The sequence below is a fragment of the Canis aureus genome, chromosome 5, assembly GCF_053574225.1.
Source record: "Canis aureus isolate CA01 chromosome 5, VMU_Caureus_v.1.0, whole genome shotgun sequence".
NCBI lineage: Eukaryota > Metazoa > Chordata > Mammalia > Carnivora > Canidae > Canis > Canis aureus.
In genome coordinates this window covers 2367933-2384615 of record NC_135615.1, presented here as the reverse complement: position 1 = coordinate 2384615, position 16683 = coordinate 2367933, and the positions used below count along the sequence as shown (strand labels likewise).

The 16683-nt window shown below is 39.6% G+C and overlaps 1 protein-coding gene and 1 pseudogene across 24 annotated transcripts in view; one reads left to right on the top strand and one right to left on the bottom strand.

The window, feature by feature from the left end:
- PARD3 (par-3 family cell polarity regulator) overlaps positions 1-16683 on the top strand; it is a 648392-nt gene that overhangs the window by 525354 nt on the left and 106355 nt on the right. The window lies entirely within an intron of this gene.
- Positions 9200-9775, bottom strand: LOC144313246 (large ribosomal subunit protein uL23 pseudogene; annotated as a pseudogene).

The following is a 16683-nucleotide window of genomic DNA, read 5'->3' as shown; positions in this document are numbered from 1 at the left end:
GCATTCAAATGCTAAGCTTAGAAAGACAGCGTTCTTTATTCCTAATCCTACGTTCATGGAGAAGTACTACTTTGAGCCTTATTATTTTTAGCAATGTAATTTCAGATTATAATGTATATCTGAATAGTTCATATACAAATGCTCATAAGTACCAAAATTTCAGAATTAAATTCACATGCATGTGTTCATAGTTTGTAAAATCAAAAGATGTATCAGGAAGATTTACTTTTTACCTTTCGAAAGCTGTTTGTTTGAAATCTTGTATGGAAACTTCAATAAGGCGATGGCCTCCTATCTTTAAATTTTGCAAAAGCAGCTTTCCTTCTTTCTACAAAAGATGATTACAGTTGCTTAAAATATATATATAAATAAACTGTGTATAGAAGTACGCCCATCCCTTAAATAACTATGTAAGGACTAAGGATGTTGTATTTACATTCATATTTTCAGGAGAGTAAACATTTATGCAAATATGCTAAGGAAAATTATCACTTTTGTTCCCACGTGCTCTAGCTTCAAAGTAAAGCCAAGAATTGTCACCCAATTATTTAACTCTAGGTAGTGTAATGCTTAAACAAAACAAAGATAACATTCTGTACCTACACAATGGATCAAAACAGCTTCCTTCATCCTCACTTTGGACCATCTGTTTAAAAGAAACTAAAAACCCTCAGGAAGCAAGCCTCTAATCTGTGGTTAAGAGTTTAAAGACACATGCTCGTTCTGACAACCAACACTGTGTACTGAGTGCTGTAATAGGTTTTGTATTAGCTGTAAAAGGCTGCGTGGCTTGACCTCAGCATCTGTCAGCTACAGTTTCTCTGTTCTTAGTAGGAATTTAAAGATTCTTTCCATAGAGCATCTAATTCTATGTTATTTTAACATCAATTATGATAAATATTAGGAATACTGGTTTTCAGGAGCTAAATTATTGTTAAAGTTTCCAAATGCTTTAAGAATCATAATCCTCAGCCCACCCCTATAACCCCGTTGCTGAAAGGAGCTGCAGACATGTGCCAATAACATGTTTGCATAATGGAAATCATTCAGACTTGTTGGAGAGTAGACTTGATTGGTGCTAAGAAAATTGTGAAGATCTATCCCACATTATTCCTTCTTGAATCCCACAAAAACTTTTGAATATTTTATCTTGGTTCAGAAATTTTGGCATTTGTTGATAGCTTTAGGCTTTGAGCATCACCATGAGTCTAGAGCCATTTTTTCCTGTGAGTTAGTGTTACAAGACAGTCAGGGCTCAAGACAATTTTTGCATAATACTAAACAACAACAACAACAAAAACACTACCACAACAGAAAGTCTTCTACTTTACTAGAGATGAGAGAATATTTTTTTTTATAGTTAAGCTTTTAATTATCATATACTTGTTATAGGAAACGTCATTATTTTGTCTTTATTTGACACAGTTAAATAAATTACCAGTTCTTTATTATAATTGAGAGAAAACTCTAGTAAAAGTGATATTAAAACTATACTGAGCAGGCAGTCCTGGAAACTAAAGACAGGTTAGGGGGTTGGGAGTCAAAGTGAGTGCTAAAACAAATATAGTATCTATTACTTGATATAGTTTTCTTTGATTAATATCATGTCACTCGACCATAGGCTGTTAGATTGTGGAACTTGATCATTAACTTTCCAGTCCCTGTTGTCTCACCCTGTTTCCCAGATCATAAACCATAGATTATTCCTACGATGGCCATCACACACCCTAAAACTGGCCTTGTACTTCAGTAGATGGTTGGAGTGGGCATAATCTCCGAGATTATCTCCTAATGCTGATTCTAGCGTTAACTATTTCACCAACTATGGAACAGACATTGCCCTACTAGCAACCTTCAATTGTGCAGGATTTTCTTGGTATCTTCTGTCTCCATTAATATAAACACCTGTAAAAGTGTATGAATGTTCTTACATGGTTGAATACTTTGAGGGGAAATATTGTGTTTGGAAGCATTTCAGCTGGAAAAGGCATTCAAGTGGATATTGTCAGACATTTTCTTAGAACAAATCAAAATCATTTAATACTATGTAAAATATCCAAGACATGCAAATGCAAAAGCAGTGATTGTAACCTTCACTCTTGTAAATATGCATCACTGATTCAGATATAGACCAATAAGATCACAAGTGAATATCATTAGTCAGAATTCAGCAAGATCTGATTTCATGCCAGTCACATTCACATACACGTATTTGTTTGTTTATGTCAATCATTAGAACTCAGTAACTAAACAGCAGTGGTACTTAATGTGGCATTATAAACATATAGATGAACTGGAAAAAAGCAAATTATCTACGAATAGTGACCAGTTGTAAATAATATTATGTAAACATACAATATGTAAATATCCATCACAAAAATATCCATGTGTAGCAGAGAACATGACAAAGGCAAATAGTTTGAATGAGGTTATACCAGAAGTCAAAGTGGGAGACTCTGGAAGAATGCCTGGAATCTTCCTAGCCCTTGAGATGATTCCCAGCCCGAGAACATATGTGAACAAAGTAAGCTGACCCAAGTCATCTTCATGCTTAGCACAGCATTGGGCTGATTTTGCGGCTCTCTTCTCTGCTTCGTCCCTGTCGCACTAAACAATAGACTTGATATTATTAGGAAAACTTGTGATATTCCAATCAAGGGAATTAAAAGAATTTTTATATTTCTGTAACATAATAATCTTTTTTTAAAAAATGCAGAAAATGCAGGAAAACTCACTAAATTCACATTAAGTGGGAAGAACACTAAGCTAAATCACTGGTTTAAATTATAGAATCTTAAAAAAATTAATAGTAATTTGATTGCTTTCAGATTCATAGAGTTTCCTTTGAGAAATTGCTTTGGTAAATAGATAAGAAAAATTTACAAATAGTCCATCAGTGAGTAAATAAAGCAATGTTTCTAAAGAATCCACCATGGACCAGTATGTTTTAAGTGGTTTTCTCCCTGAAGTGTATATATGTTATTAATTTGCCTTACAAATCATCCCTTGTAAGAAATAGAGATATTTCTGATTGTTGATTATTTGTGGTATTTGGAAGTCATTCATTTACAGAAATATAGTAGGAATGGTAGTCTTTCATTTACTTTTTCATTCATGCATCATTCATTGAACAATTATATATTGAGGTTATGGTTCTGGGTACACACTGGTGAATTCAACGTAGTGCCTGCCTTTTATGCCATGGTGATTGGAGTTAACTGAAAAAAAAAAAAAGAATACATATTTAATTATAGATCATGATAGGGACTTAATTGGGGTGCTAAAATACTTCAGGAGGAAAGGTAGTTCTTTGATAATATGCCATTTGGGCTGAATACTGAAAGGCACAAGGAAATCAGACATGAAGAAAGAACAACTCAAGCAGGAGCTACATGAACCAAGTGAAAGGCAGGGAAAAGTTCAGCCTATTCCAGAAACTGGAAGGAAGCTAGTGTGGTATGGGACGAAATCAGCAGTATGTGGAAGTCAAACCTACCAAGGCAAAGCTTACAAAATGAGTTTTAGTCAAGGTGCTATCAGGGAGCCATTATAGTATTTTTGAGCTTGTAAGTATAGTGTGACTTATAATTTTAAAATTATGCTCTGTGGAAAATGGATAATAAGGTGGGTATGTCATCCAGGAAAACAGAAACTATATTAGGTATTTCAGGAAAGTGGGATTTTGTTAAGGGGTTTGGTTACACAGAAGTTGGAAGAGGAAACAGGATGATGGAAGTATCTGGAGATATAATAGATGCAGAAAGCAGCTCTTAAAACACAGAGTAGAGGATAAAAAAGGTGGCTTTGGAGCAGAGACAGTGGATTAATACCTGGCACCATGGGCAGCAGCAGGCACAGGAAAGCTTATTACGCTGGTCTGGAGATGAAACAAATAGCTTGGAATAGATGGTAGGATGGCAAATGAATGGATTTGAGAGAGATTTTGGAGCTGGAACCAATAGGATCTACTGTTGTAGATTGGTTTCACTGAGTAGAAAGTCAAGATTACTCCCAAGCTTCTGACTGAACAACTGAGTGTATGATGGCACCTCTTCTTTAAGATAGGGAGATGAAGAGGGGCAGGGTGGGGAGAAATACAAGTGTTGAATTTAGAACATGTTAAGTGTGGGATGTCAAGTAAACCATCGGATATGTGAGCATGGTGGTCAGAGGAGACACAATGTGGGAACCATCAACTTTCAGATGATATTTAAAACCATGGAAATGGGTGGTATTAGGGAGAGGATAAAGAGAAAGAAGGGGTAGCTCTGAGCCCTGGGGAATCTCCAGGGTTGAGAGATCAGTGCAGGAGTGGGAGAGAGCAACGGGAACTGACAAGGGATAGAAAGAATACCAGACGAGAAGTTGAGAGAGTATGGTGGTGGAGAAACCAAGACAGGAAGGAGGCAATGTCAGTTGTTTGCAATGGTGCTTGGAAAGTAGAGTAAGATGTGGACAGAGTAATGACTGTGGATTTAGCCACAGAAAGACATTTGGCTACATGCCTGATGGGGTGGAAGATGGAAGAGTCTACAAAAGGCAGATGTGTTCTTGTCTCCTGAGGGGATGGAAGGCCAAATCATTTCCTCAGCTCAGGGCCCAAAGCAGACCTGGGCAAAAAATGCTTATTCGTACCTGACGCTAATATATTTGAGTTCAAAGAGAGCTCCTTTATACTTGCCATAAGACAGAGATCCAACAACTCTTCCACGTTGCTTTCCCTACATTATAATTTGAGGACAAAGTAGCTGTTTATATGGCCCAGCATCCATTACTCAATAATTTTCTGACCAGTTTCCTCCAGGCATACTGCTCAGTAAATGAGGATACTCCACTCACATGTCTAAAAGTAATCTTGTTTGAAAAAAAAAAAAAAGTCTCAGGAAATGTTTGCTCATTTAGGATCTAATGAAAGGCTTGCCTTTCCTAAGTGCCAGAAAGCGAGGCCCATAGTGCTGCATTTCAGGTGGTTTCCTAAGCCTCATGGGACTCCTCTTCGATGCCAAAGCTCAGCAGTATTACTGTAACCTTTTCCAGCTGCCCTCCCTGGCTGTCATGTCCAGGTCAAGCCATTTTCACTGAATAGATAGGGTGATAAAACTACAGTTGATTGAAGTAGCTGGAAGCCAACATTTATCAGTCTGCAAATATGCCATCTAGATTAAAATCATAATTTAGATTTTGCTTTGTATATGTATGTTTTCTCAAGTAATATTGTCTCAGCAACAGTAACATCTGCCTCTGCTCTTGGGCCAGGATTGGAAAAGGGATCCTTTGCTAAATGATTGATTAATATTGGGACCTTCATTAGATTCTGTAAAATGTCTAACATCACACTGAGAATTTCAAATTATTGTCTCTCCATACGTAAGTTATCTTTCAGTTTGCTTTGCTACCATAATTAGAGAGACAAGAGCAGAAATCCTATTTCTTGGTCAAAGTGCTATTTTTATAGCAAGACAAAACAGGCATTGTTTTGCTTGACTTATCAACAGACCACACTGCTGTTCGCTAAGGTTGTGTTTAATAAGTATGTTCTCTTGGGCCAAAATGTCAAATATATCCCTAATGAGTTCAATGACATCACTGAGCATGCTTCTCTTCCTTGCCAATAGTCAGCATTGTTGGAGCAGATCACATTAGCTGTCATTTGAGCACAGATGCCAAGGTCAGGGCATTAACAAGCAAGAGAGCCTCAACAAAAAGATGAAGATTTAAGGCAAAGTCTGTCCATGTCAGAGAACAATGGGAGTCTGTTTAGGGAGAGTGGTGGAGACTTTCCAGAAGAGGCGTTTGATACAGACAAGTTTTCTGTGCATCTCTGCCCTGTGAAAATTGTGTAAGTCAGTGATGGACCTGAAAGATGATCATCTTTAAGCCACAACTGCCACTTTGAATGTTGAGTTCTGTAATATGCCACAGACAGCACTGACATTCTAAAATTGATTGAAATTTTATGACCTTCAGAGGTAACTAATACATTTCCAGGTAGAATGACTTCTGGAATTAATAAAGTTCAGCAACCAAAAGTTGATTCTTCATAACAAACGGTTTCTGAATAAGTTTTTTTCCCCATCTTTTAGCATCATAACACTAAAGCATATGTCATCAAATAAAAGGAAAAAAAATCTCATGCAGTATATATATTTTTTCCTAGAAGAGGAAATATAATTTCACTTCAAAAATGTTGTTACGTGTGTGTGTTTGTGTATATATGTGAATTTCTACATCTAGTCTGGCAAACTTTGGCAGATTTTCACGGCTAGGATGAGTGTCTCCTTTTGGATATGGCTAGAGTAACCTAAGAATGAAGAGCAATCTTAGAAAAATTGGTGGACATGTTTGTTGGTTTGTTTTTAAATTATTGCTTGTGCATTTTCCCCTCTGCTTTCTAAACTTGTCAGTTTAAGGAGAATAGAAGAAAAGGGTTCTTCTTTCCAGATGGCTGGTTTGCATTGAAAAGTAAAAGGCCAAAATAGGTCAAGACATCTCTGATATAAAATTGACCAAAAGAAGCATAATTTAAAGGAGAATCAGATGTTCCAGGTCTATATTCAAGTGTCCAGAGGGAGCTTCTAGACAGGGGAAAGCTTCCAATCTTTTCTTTCCTAAGTAAACACCTTGATACTGGCTGTGTTCTGTTTCTTTGACAAACAGAAACAGTAGGCTCAGCTTTACCACCATGTATAATAAAGAAATCAGTCTCAATACATAAAGCAAATCTGGGGTGGAGACAGAGGGCAAGATGGAACTGGTATGTAGCATTTCTGGCACCAGCCAGTGTTATGGTCTGGCCTGGATTGTGCCTCCTACCCTTCTCTCTGTTCCGGAGACAGACAGGTTTCCTGGTTTCTGTGGCTGTGTTGGTTTATGTTCGATTGTGTGTGTTTCCTTATTGGTAGCAGTCTTTGATTTGTGGTTGCTCAATATATTAAATAGAGCCCAAAGGCCAAGTTGTTTCCTCAGCTCAGGCCTACCCAGAGCCAGGCAAAGAAAGGTTATTCATATTTCACATTAATACATTTGAGTTTTCTGTCTCACCCGAGATCTGGCCAAATGCATAAATATGAACTGAAGCTATGGTCTTTTCAAACTGCCCAGATGCGAGTAGGAATTAATATGAGAGCCACATGATACATAAAGACAGTGGATGAGGAGTTCCCGTGTCAACTTTTTGTAGGTAACCAAAGGTGTTCAAACGGGCAAATTGGATACAACATTTAAAATGAAAGAAATGTTTCTTTGTTCTATCAGCATCTCATTCCTTCCTACTTGTGGTTGCTTGTTTATTGCCCAACGACAAAAACAATACAAAGATGGGTTGGGTGTGTTAAAAGTCTAAGAAATGTGGGACAGGACATGGTGCATGATCAAGAGGTTTTAATCTGGCTGCAGACACACATGCACATGCACAGGTACACACATACCCCCCAACTAAAGGTCAACAAAGGGACACGAATAAGAGCAAAACAGTACCATTAAAGAGGTTTAGTTGTGGGATGTGTTTAAGAAGAGTGTGAAGCTGCATTTGGAGGAACAGACATAAGTGCTCCAGCCGGAAGGGGAGGCATCCCACATAGAAAGAGGCCTAAGGCTGTGTATGGGGTGCTCACTCATCAGGAATGAAGTAGCTGTTTTTAGGGGGTGAGGCATTAGACCAGGAGGCACAGGGGTCTGGAGGTTTTGAGGCTGAAGAAGATGGTTAGGAAACACGGCTGGTAGACCCCTTCATCTTATCTGGTTCAAGAGAAACAGAGACCAGGGGACTTGGGTATTCAGATATAAAAGGAAGAATAAGCAGTCACAGGTAGGGTTAGGTGAATATAGAAATGAAAAGCAGAAAGAAGAGAGAATTAAAAAACATCCCAGATTTACCTTCTAGCCACAAAAGTCCATGTGGATAACAAAGAAAAAAGTGAAAAGAGTTTCACATGATGGAGAGTATTTATCAGCATGAATCGGGTATGATAGTCATTCAGTCTTTCTTTTTTGTCTGCTTAAAAATGTTTGTCACATACCTGACTATTCAGCTGTTATGCTCCCTAAAAAATATTTGTCTTTTCCTCCGATTTTCATCCTAACCAGTATTTTTAACAGTTTTACTGAGGGATAACTTACACCCCATAAAATTCACTTGTTTTAAGTGTATAATTTAGTTATATTTAGTAAATTTATAGAGTTGTGCAGCCATAACTCTAATCCAGTTTTAGAACATTCCTATCATCCCCAGAAATCCCCTGTGTCTGTCAGAAGTTAATCCCTATCCTCACCCCAACCCCAGAAAACACTTAACTGCTTTCTATCTTTTTAAATTTGTTTTTCCTAGACATTTCAAATTTCATGTAAGTAGAACCATAAAATAAACATATATTTTGCATTTGGTTTCTTTAAATTAGCACAATGTTTTTAGGTTCATCTATAGTGTACCATATATCACTAGTTCCTCTTTTATTTCTCTGTAATAGTTCACTGTATGGATAGATCATCATATTTTGTTTCTTCACTCACCAGCAGATAGGTATTTGGATCTTTCCAGTGTGAGGCTGTTATGAATAATGCTGTTATGAACTTTTCTATAAATGTTTTTCATACTCAGGAGTGGGACTGTTGGGTTGGGTAGTGAGTTTATGTTTAACTTGTTAAGAAACTACCACACCAGTTTTCAGGGGCTCCTGGGCAGCTCAGTTGGTTAAGTGTGTCTGTCTTTGCGACAGGTCATGATCCTGGGGTCCTGGGATTGAGCCCTACTTCAGGCTCCATGCTAAATGGGGAGCCTACTTCTCCCTCTCTCCCCTGCTCGTGCTTGCTCTCGCCATCTCTCTTTCTCTCAAATAAATAACGAAAATCTTAAGAAAAAAAGAAACTACCATACTGGTTTTCAAAGTGATGGTACCATTTCACGTTCCCAGTACCAGTAGAGGAGAGTCGCAATTTATTCATATCCTTGTCAACACTTATTACTATCTGTTTTTTTTATTCTAGCCATCCTAATGGGTATGAAGTAGTATCTTATGATTTTAATTATTTGCATTTTCCTAATGACTAATGATGTTGAACATCTTTGCTTATTAACCATTTGTATGCTTTTTCTTTTGTAAACTATTCATATTTTTTTTACTTTGATTTAATAAGTTTGGTTGATTTGGCTTCTTATTATCAAGTAATTAAGAGTCCTTTATGTATTCTTGATATAAATCATTTAATAGGGATGTGACTTATCAATGGTTTTCCCATTCTGTGGCTTGTCAATTTTTTTTCTTTTATGGTGAAAAAATTTATATTTAGATTTATAGCCAGTTGGACTCATTTTAGATGATCCAGTTTTGTTGGCAACATCCAAAGCATCATAGTCAGGAGCCAGTCGAACATATGCTTTCTTCTCTCCATCAGGCCTGATCAAGGTGTTGACCTTGGCCACATCGATGTCATAGAGCTTCTTCACAGCCTGTTTGATCTGGTGCTTATTGGCCTTGACATCCACAATGAACACAAGTGTGTTGTTGTCTTCTATTTTCTTCATAGCTGACTCAGTAGTTAGGCGGAACTTGATGGCATAGTGATCAAGCTTGTTTCTCCTGAAGGTGCTCTTTCGAGGATATTTGGGCTGCCTTCAGAGATGCAGGGTCTTGGGTCATCAGAATGTAGGTGACATGGGGATCTTTTTTTTTGTGTGACTGTGCACGCCTTTCAGCACCGCTTTCTTAGCTTTCAAAGCCTTTGCTTTGGCTTTGGCTTTGAAAGGGACAGGAGCTTCCTTCTTCGCCTTCGAAGCCATCTTCGTGAAAAGGCTCAATTTTTTTTTAAATACCCAAATATCTACCATATGGTCTACAATTAACATCTTTTAAAAATTTGGGATATAACTGACATAACATTATATTAGTTTCAGATGTACAATGTAACAATTTTATGTGTGTATATATTGCAAAATGATCCCCACATGTCTACTAATATCCATCACCTCACACAGTTATAATTTTTTTTCTTGTGATAAGAATTTCAAAGATCAACTCTTTTAGCAAATTTCAGTGGGCTGTACATTATATCTCCATGACTTATTCATATTTGGAAGTTTGTACTCTTTGACCACCTTCACTTATGTTGCCTACCTGCCACCCCCAACGCCTGGCAACCACCAATTTGTTCACTATATCTATGAGTTCAGGTTTTTGTTTGCTTGTTTTTAGATTCCACATAAATGGCAGATCATATGACACTTATCTTTCTTTGTCTGACTTATTTTACTTAGCATAATGCCTTCAGGAGCCATCCATGCAGTCACAAATGTCAGGATTTCCTTTTTTTAAAATGATTGAATATTTATTTATTTATTTATTTATTTATTTATTTATTTATTTATTTGAGATTTATTTATTTATTTACTCATAGAGACACACACACACAGAGAGGCAGAGACACAGGCAGAGGGAGAAGTGGGTACCATGCAGAGAGCCTGATGTGGGACTCAATCCAGGGTCTCCAGGATCACGCTGAGCCACTTGGGCTGCCCAAATGACTGAATTTTTAAAATTTAATTGTGTGTGTGTGTGTATGTGTATATGTATATGTAAATTTTCTTTACCATTCATCCATTGATGGACACTTGTCAGTTTCCTTAATGATGTTTTCTGAATGCAAAAGTCCTTAATTTTGATGAATCCAATTTATCAGTTTTTCTTTATGGGATTATGTATATGGTGTCATATCTAAGACTTCCTACCCCCACCCAAAGCCATAAAAATTTCTTCTTATGTTTCCTTCCAGAAGTTTCAGTTTTAGCTCTTACATTCAAGTCTGGTCCATTTTGAGATGACTTTTGCGTATGGTCTGAGGAGTAAGGAGCTGAAGTCATCTCGTGTACCTGTGGATATCCTAGCTAATAATTAAGTCAAAATAGACAAGAGTCTGCATGACAAAATTCCATTAATCCTATGGAGCCCGTCTCGGATATTTAAGTCTTTTTGTGATGTTTTCCGTGTCCTCTCTTCTCTACTCTGATAGAACTTGTTCCTTCCCTATCTCTTTGTACATTTGTCTAGTGTTGAATGTAGAACCCTGTATTGTCAGGATTTGTTTCTGTCTCCTTCACCAGAATATGAGGCTCTTTATCTCTCTTTCCTCTGTGCTTGAAACATAGAACTTGAAATATTTTTAATTGAATTTAATTAAATATCTACCTCTGTGAACCTTGAAAATCTCCCTCTCCTTCCCTCCCTCCTTGTGTGTGTGTGTGTGTGTGTGTGTATGTGTATGTGTCTTTCAAAACTTAAAGCCCGCTAGCATTTGAAACAACAACAACCATGAAAATAGTCCAGGGAACCAGCTTGTTCAGGAAAAGGAATAAATCATTTTAGCTGACAGTACCCAGATTTCGGCAGAGTTGCCTTGTAGCTTTTGGAGATAGACATATGAAAAGGGACAGTGATTTGATGGGACTTGAACAGGGTGATGGATAACTGCTACAGCCCTAATGAAATAGCATATCTAAGAAAACCTGGAAACCCTCAGCTGACAGCAGACAAGCAACTGGTCCCATCTCTATTATTTACTTGCAGTCGCTCTGGGCTCTGCTCTGCTGAGGGCTTTGTTGTCCTATGGATTGCAGAGATGCACCCTTTTCCATCCCCGTGTCCTGTGTACTTCCTGCTGGGGCACCTGCAGCATGGGTTTCCTACGCATAAGGTGAAATAATATAACTGGTGCCTCAGGATTTAGTCTAAATTTTCTGCAATAAAAGGTTGTTTGTATTTCTTTATAATCAGATGAGAGAGATTCTAGTTTACTTTCTCCACAGATATTTATTGAGGATTTAGTATGTATTAAGCTCTGTGCCCTGTGTCCTGTGGAAGATACACAAAGATACACACACACACACACACACACACACACAAGCACACACGAATGGCCCTTCCCCCAAGGGGGGTTTCAATATGTTTAAAACATTGATGAAAGAAGAAATACTGATAATATTGCTCCAATTCCCCTGTGCCTCTGCAAAATCTTGTGAGATTTTCCCAAATCCAGCCAAGAAATAATCTTACCATATTTCAACTTAAGCAGGATTCAGTGAGCAATGTATTTGGATATTGATCTTCTTAACTATGTCTTATGGAAAGCTTTTAAGTCAATCTCTTAAGGTTTGTTTTTTCGAGACAGGAATATAAGGGCAGTAATGATCCCAGGATTTGGCAAAGGCTCTCAGAATGAGACTTCTCCCTCATGAGGCTGACCCACTCACAGATTTGATCGTATGAAACTGTAGGGATCAAGTATATTCTCAAGGTTTCAGAACAGGTTTTTTAATATCCACCGCTGTTTCCTCACCTTTCATCTACTTTAAAATACGCAGTTTAGACTAATGATTAGGCTGGGATTTGAAGCCACGGAGACCTGGGCTGGAATCTTGGGCTGTGTGTCATTGAGCATGTTACATGATATCTCTGAGTCTGTTTTCTCTTTTGTGAAAATGGGGTTCACATCTGTCCCAGGGAAGTTATGGAGGCTAACTAAAGAACATAAGGTGTGTAGATCTAATAGTGTGTAATAGGGTAATGAATGGCTGTCATCATTAATGTTTTTAACTACTTCTGTGCTGACTTGTACCTAATCATGCTAAGCCTGTTTGATCCCTCCATAGCATTCTGTGCTTTATATTTCTTGTTAGAGAAATCACATCACAGATATGGTCAGATGTGTCTCCCATTGCATTCACGTTTCTCCCTTAAGACATCTAAAATTGCTCTTTGTCCTCTAGTACGTTTTTTCAAAACTAACCCTCAATAAATTAATATCGATTCAATAGTATCGAATACATAATCCATGTTCAAGTTCCCCCAATTGGTATAGTTTGTTTTGATCCAAGATCCAATTAAGTTTTCTGCATATCATTGCAATCTCTTTTTCAGTTTCTTCTCATCTAGAAAGTTCTTTCTCTCCCCATGTCCTTGTTATGTCTTTTGACAGTGCCGCTTGTGCAGAGTCCAGGCCAGTTGTCTCATAATGTTCTGTACTGCGAATGAGCCTGGTTTCCTCATGACCCAGGAGCACCATGATGTGATGGGAACATGGTCTGCAGATAGGGCATTTGCTTCTCTGCTCCTTGCTTCTCTTTGACATCACATGCTCTACTCAATCTCTGGGAACTTGCTTCTCATCTAAAATAGGGGACGTAGGGACACCTGGGTGGCTCAGTGGTTGAGTGTCTGCCTTTGGCTTAGGGTGTGATATCGCAGTCATGGGATCGAGTCCTGCATCGGGCTCTCCACAGGAAGCTTGCTTCTCCCTCTGCCTATGACTGCCTCTCTCTGTGTGTCTCTCATGAATAAACAAACAAACAAACAAATAAATAAATAAAATATCTTTTAAAATAAATAAATAAATAAATAAATAAATAAATAAATAAAAATAATAAAATAAAATAAAATAAAGTAAAATAAAATAAAATAAAATAAAATAAAATAAAATAAATAAAATAAAATAGGGGACCTATAATATACACCACAGGGGATGGTTGGGAGTTCCCAGTGAGATGATTTAGATAAAGGTCAGTAATTCCAGGCACATGGTAGACCTCCAGAAAGGCTCTCAGCAGCCAAACAGCAGAGGGCTGTCAGTCAGATGGGGGAGAGGAGAGCCTGAGGGGCCTGCGGGGAAAGGGAGTGGGGCGCAGGCTGAGTGAGCGCTGTCCAGGGTAGCACACACTTGGCTTGGCTGCCTTGTTTCCCTTTCTTGGATTCCTCCTGTATGACTGGGAGTCCAGAAGGAGCGGTGCAGCTGAGACACCAAAGCAGTAGACTGAGGCAGCGGACTCTGAACAGCTACCCAAGCAGAGCAGCTCTCTCTAAGGGGATAAGTTAGGGAAGGGTACTGCTGGTGGCTTCTGTTCCCAGAGCTCAAATGCTGGTCCATCCTGGGCCTCTGGCAAGGCCCTCTGGACCCAGCAGATACTTGTAGACCAGGGAGTGCCTTCAGGAAGGTAAGAAGCAACTCTCTCCCTTCACAACCACCAGATGGATCTCTCCCTCTCTCAATGTGTTATATCCTGGTGATGCCAGAAAGCTGCTGCTGTGACTGTTGCTTCTGTTCTCACATTTGTTGCCAGAGCAGTAGAGCAGATAGAGGGTTCCAAATCTTTATGGTGACTCCCCTGTTGGAGCCTAATGCTGTCAGTCCCGAGGAGGAGGGGCCGGTGCTTTGATTTCTGCAGCTTTCGTGAAGAAGTGCAGCTCCCAGCCCTTCCTGGGCAAGCCTCAGTCTTCCTAGGTCATGCCAAGGACAAAGACCTTCACTCAGATCACTGGCTCATGGTCAGTGTGAGCTACACACTCCGGGATGCCCAGTGCAAAATGAAAACTCGGGTCCTTTGTTTAAAATGCCAGAAAACTGTGCCACTACAGATACAAAAATAGAAAGCTTGGTTCCTGTCTTTTATAGTTTCTTTTCCGGCTTGTCATGATGTTTTTAATTTGCTATTGAATGTTGTTCTAAGTAAAGAAACATTGACGTTTTAAATTATTAGCGTGGACTTTACCATTCATCTTGATAGCATTGTCATGCCATTCTTTTTGTCGTGATGAAAAACCGTGTAACCTAAAATTTGCCATCTTAACCATTTTTTTAAAGATTTTATTTATTTTTTCATGAGAGAGAGAGAGAGAGAGACTGAGAGAGAGACAGAGGGGCAGAGACACAGGCAGAGGGAGAAGCAGGCTCCATGCAGGGAGCCTGACGTGGGACTCGATCCCGGGTCTCCAGGATCATGCCCTGGGCTGGAGGCGGCGCTAAATCGCTGAGCCACCCAGGCTGCTCCATCTTAACCATTTTTAAGCTCAGTAGTGCTAAGCACATTCTCACTGTTGGGATCAATGCCAGTTTTAAATACAAATACAAGAGCATTTCCCTTGCATGTGGAGTCTCTGAAATGACATAATTCATGTTTCACAGCCCATACACACATACATATTGCACTGTCAACCAAGTGGGGAAATGCTGCACAAAAGCAACTCAACTGTTGCTCCCTCTCCTCTTGATAAGCCTACAGTCAACTCACACTCTCTACTGTTGACTTTCTGATGAGGAAGGAAGGCGTGCAAGGATCTGTGGGGCGCTCCATCTCTCCCTTCCCTTCTGTGCCATTCTTTATAGTGTGTTTGGCTAATTACGTTAATTAACGCAAGTAGGAAAGGAGAATATAGGGCTCTTGGTCTTACGTGTTTCTCGAAACACCACCGCCCGCCTTCTGCATCCAAAACAAGTTCTGGTTTGAATGGGAAGAGCAGCCTCTCGGGGGGTGGCACCCCTGTTCAACTCCCCACACGGAGAGTCTCCTGGGACCCTGTGCCCTGGAGCCACCAAGGACAGCGCGCGCTCACGGGGGCGGGGGGGGGCGGGGAGTGGCAACTACGCAGCACATGCACAGGGCAGGACCTCCACCCCTCACATACTCTTTGGTCCCATCAGACCCCACTTACACGGTACAAATTCCGATAAATTAGGAAGGACTACAGGACCGCAACAGCATACCTCTCTGCCCAGGATGCACAGTCTGGGGCCTGGCCCTGCTCATGGTGGATATTTCACAGAGCATTTCTGGGAGGGGAGATATTAGGAACTGTACTGCTCCTGAAACCCCCTCCAGTCGGACCGTGGGGCCATGCCATCTGCACCCCCCTCCCTGAGGTCTGGCCCAGCTTCCACTCTTCTCCATCCCTCCGTTTGCAGAGCTTCCTTGGGGACTCCCAGATGTAATGTGCTGGTGCCCCGGGTAGAACTGGACTTGCTTCATTAATCAGAATACACTCAACAAGTTCAAGCACTTTTGTGAACCTTAGAACCGTCCTTTTATAAGATGTGAAAAGCATGAGTTACCTGATGAATATTTGAGTGTGTTGCTCAGAGGTGCAAATAATATTCACAACTGTGACCTAAGAAGAGAACCACCATCAACCCATTGTATAGCTGAGAGATGGAGGCCTCATGTAGGTAGGATGGAGCATGGCATTCCTCAGTTACGTTACAGCCCAGTATCTGGCTTAGAGCTTTGTCAGTCATCCGTAATCAGGGGGTGAAGAAACCCCACCCTCTGCCACCAGTCACCACCCCCCTTTGAAGCAGTTCATGTTTGAGCATCAAACCGTACAGGTGAAAAGCACTCTGGTGTGAGGGACCAGGTGCAATGTGAGTGGAAGAAAGCACTCATTATTTTGAAGGTTGCAAATGGATTTCAAAAGTGGGACTGTCCCTTTTGCTCTCTTCTGGAGATGAAAGTGCACAGTTTTCACAACATATTTCTTCAAAAGCTATCAGAAGCTTCATATTTTTTTTTAATGCAGTGTGTCCCTCCCCATCATCTCCATAGTTCGCCTGTGGTTGAACATTTTAATCAGCTGTTTTTGTGCTTTAAAGATTTTTCATTTGATTTACAACTTGTAGGAGTGGAGTTGCGGTGAGTAATCCGGGAGAATGCCATAAAGAGGACAAAAGGAAGGTGAAACACCACGGCGTTAATAATTTAGTTTCAATAACCTTAAAAGGTTTATTGTTCACTTTTAACCTTGTATCTCAAAAAGCAACCTACTGCAGTGAATCATAAAAATGTTTCTTTTAATTTGCAAGTCATTTATTTAAGTGTGCTTACAGGGGCTCATGTGTTCCTCAAGCAAAAAGGTCAAGAAGCGACAGCAG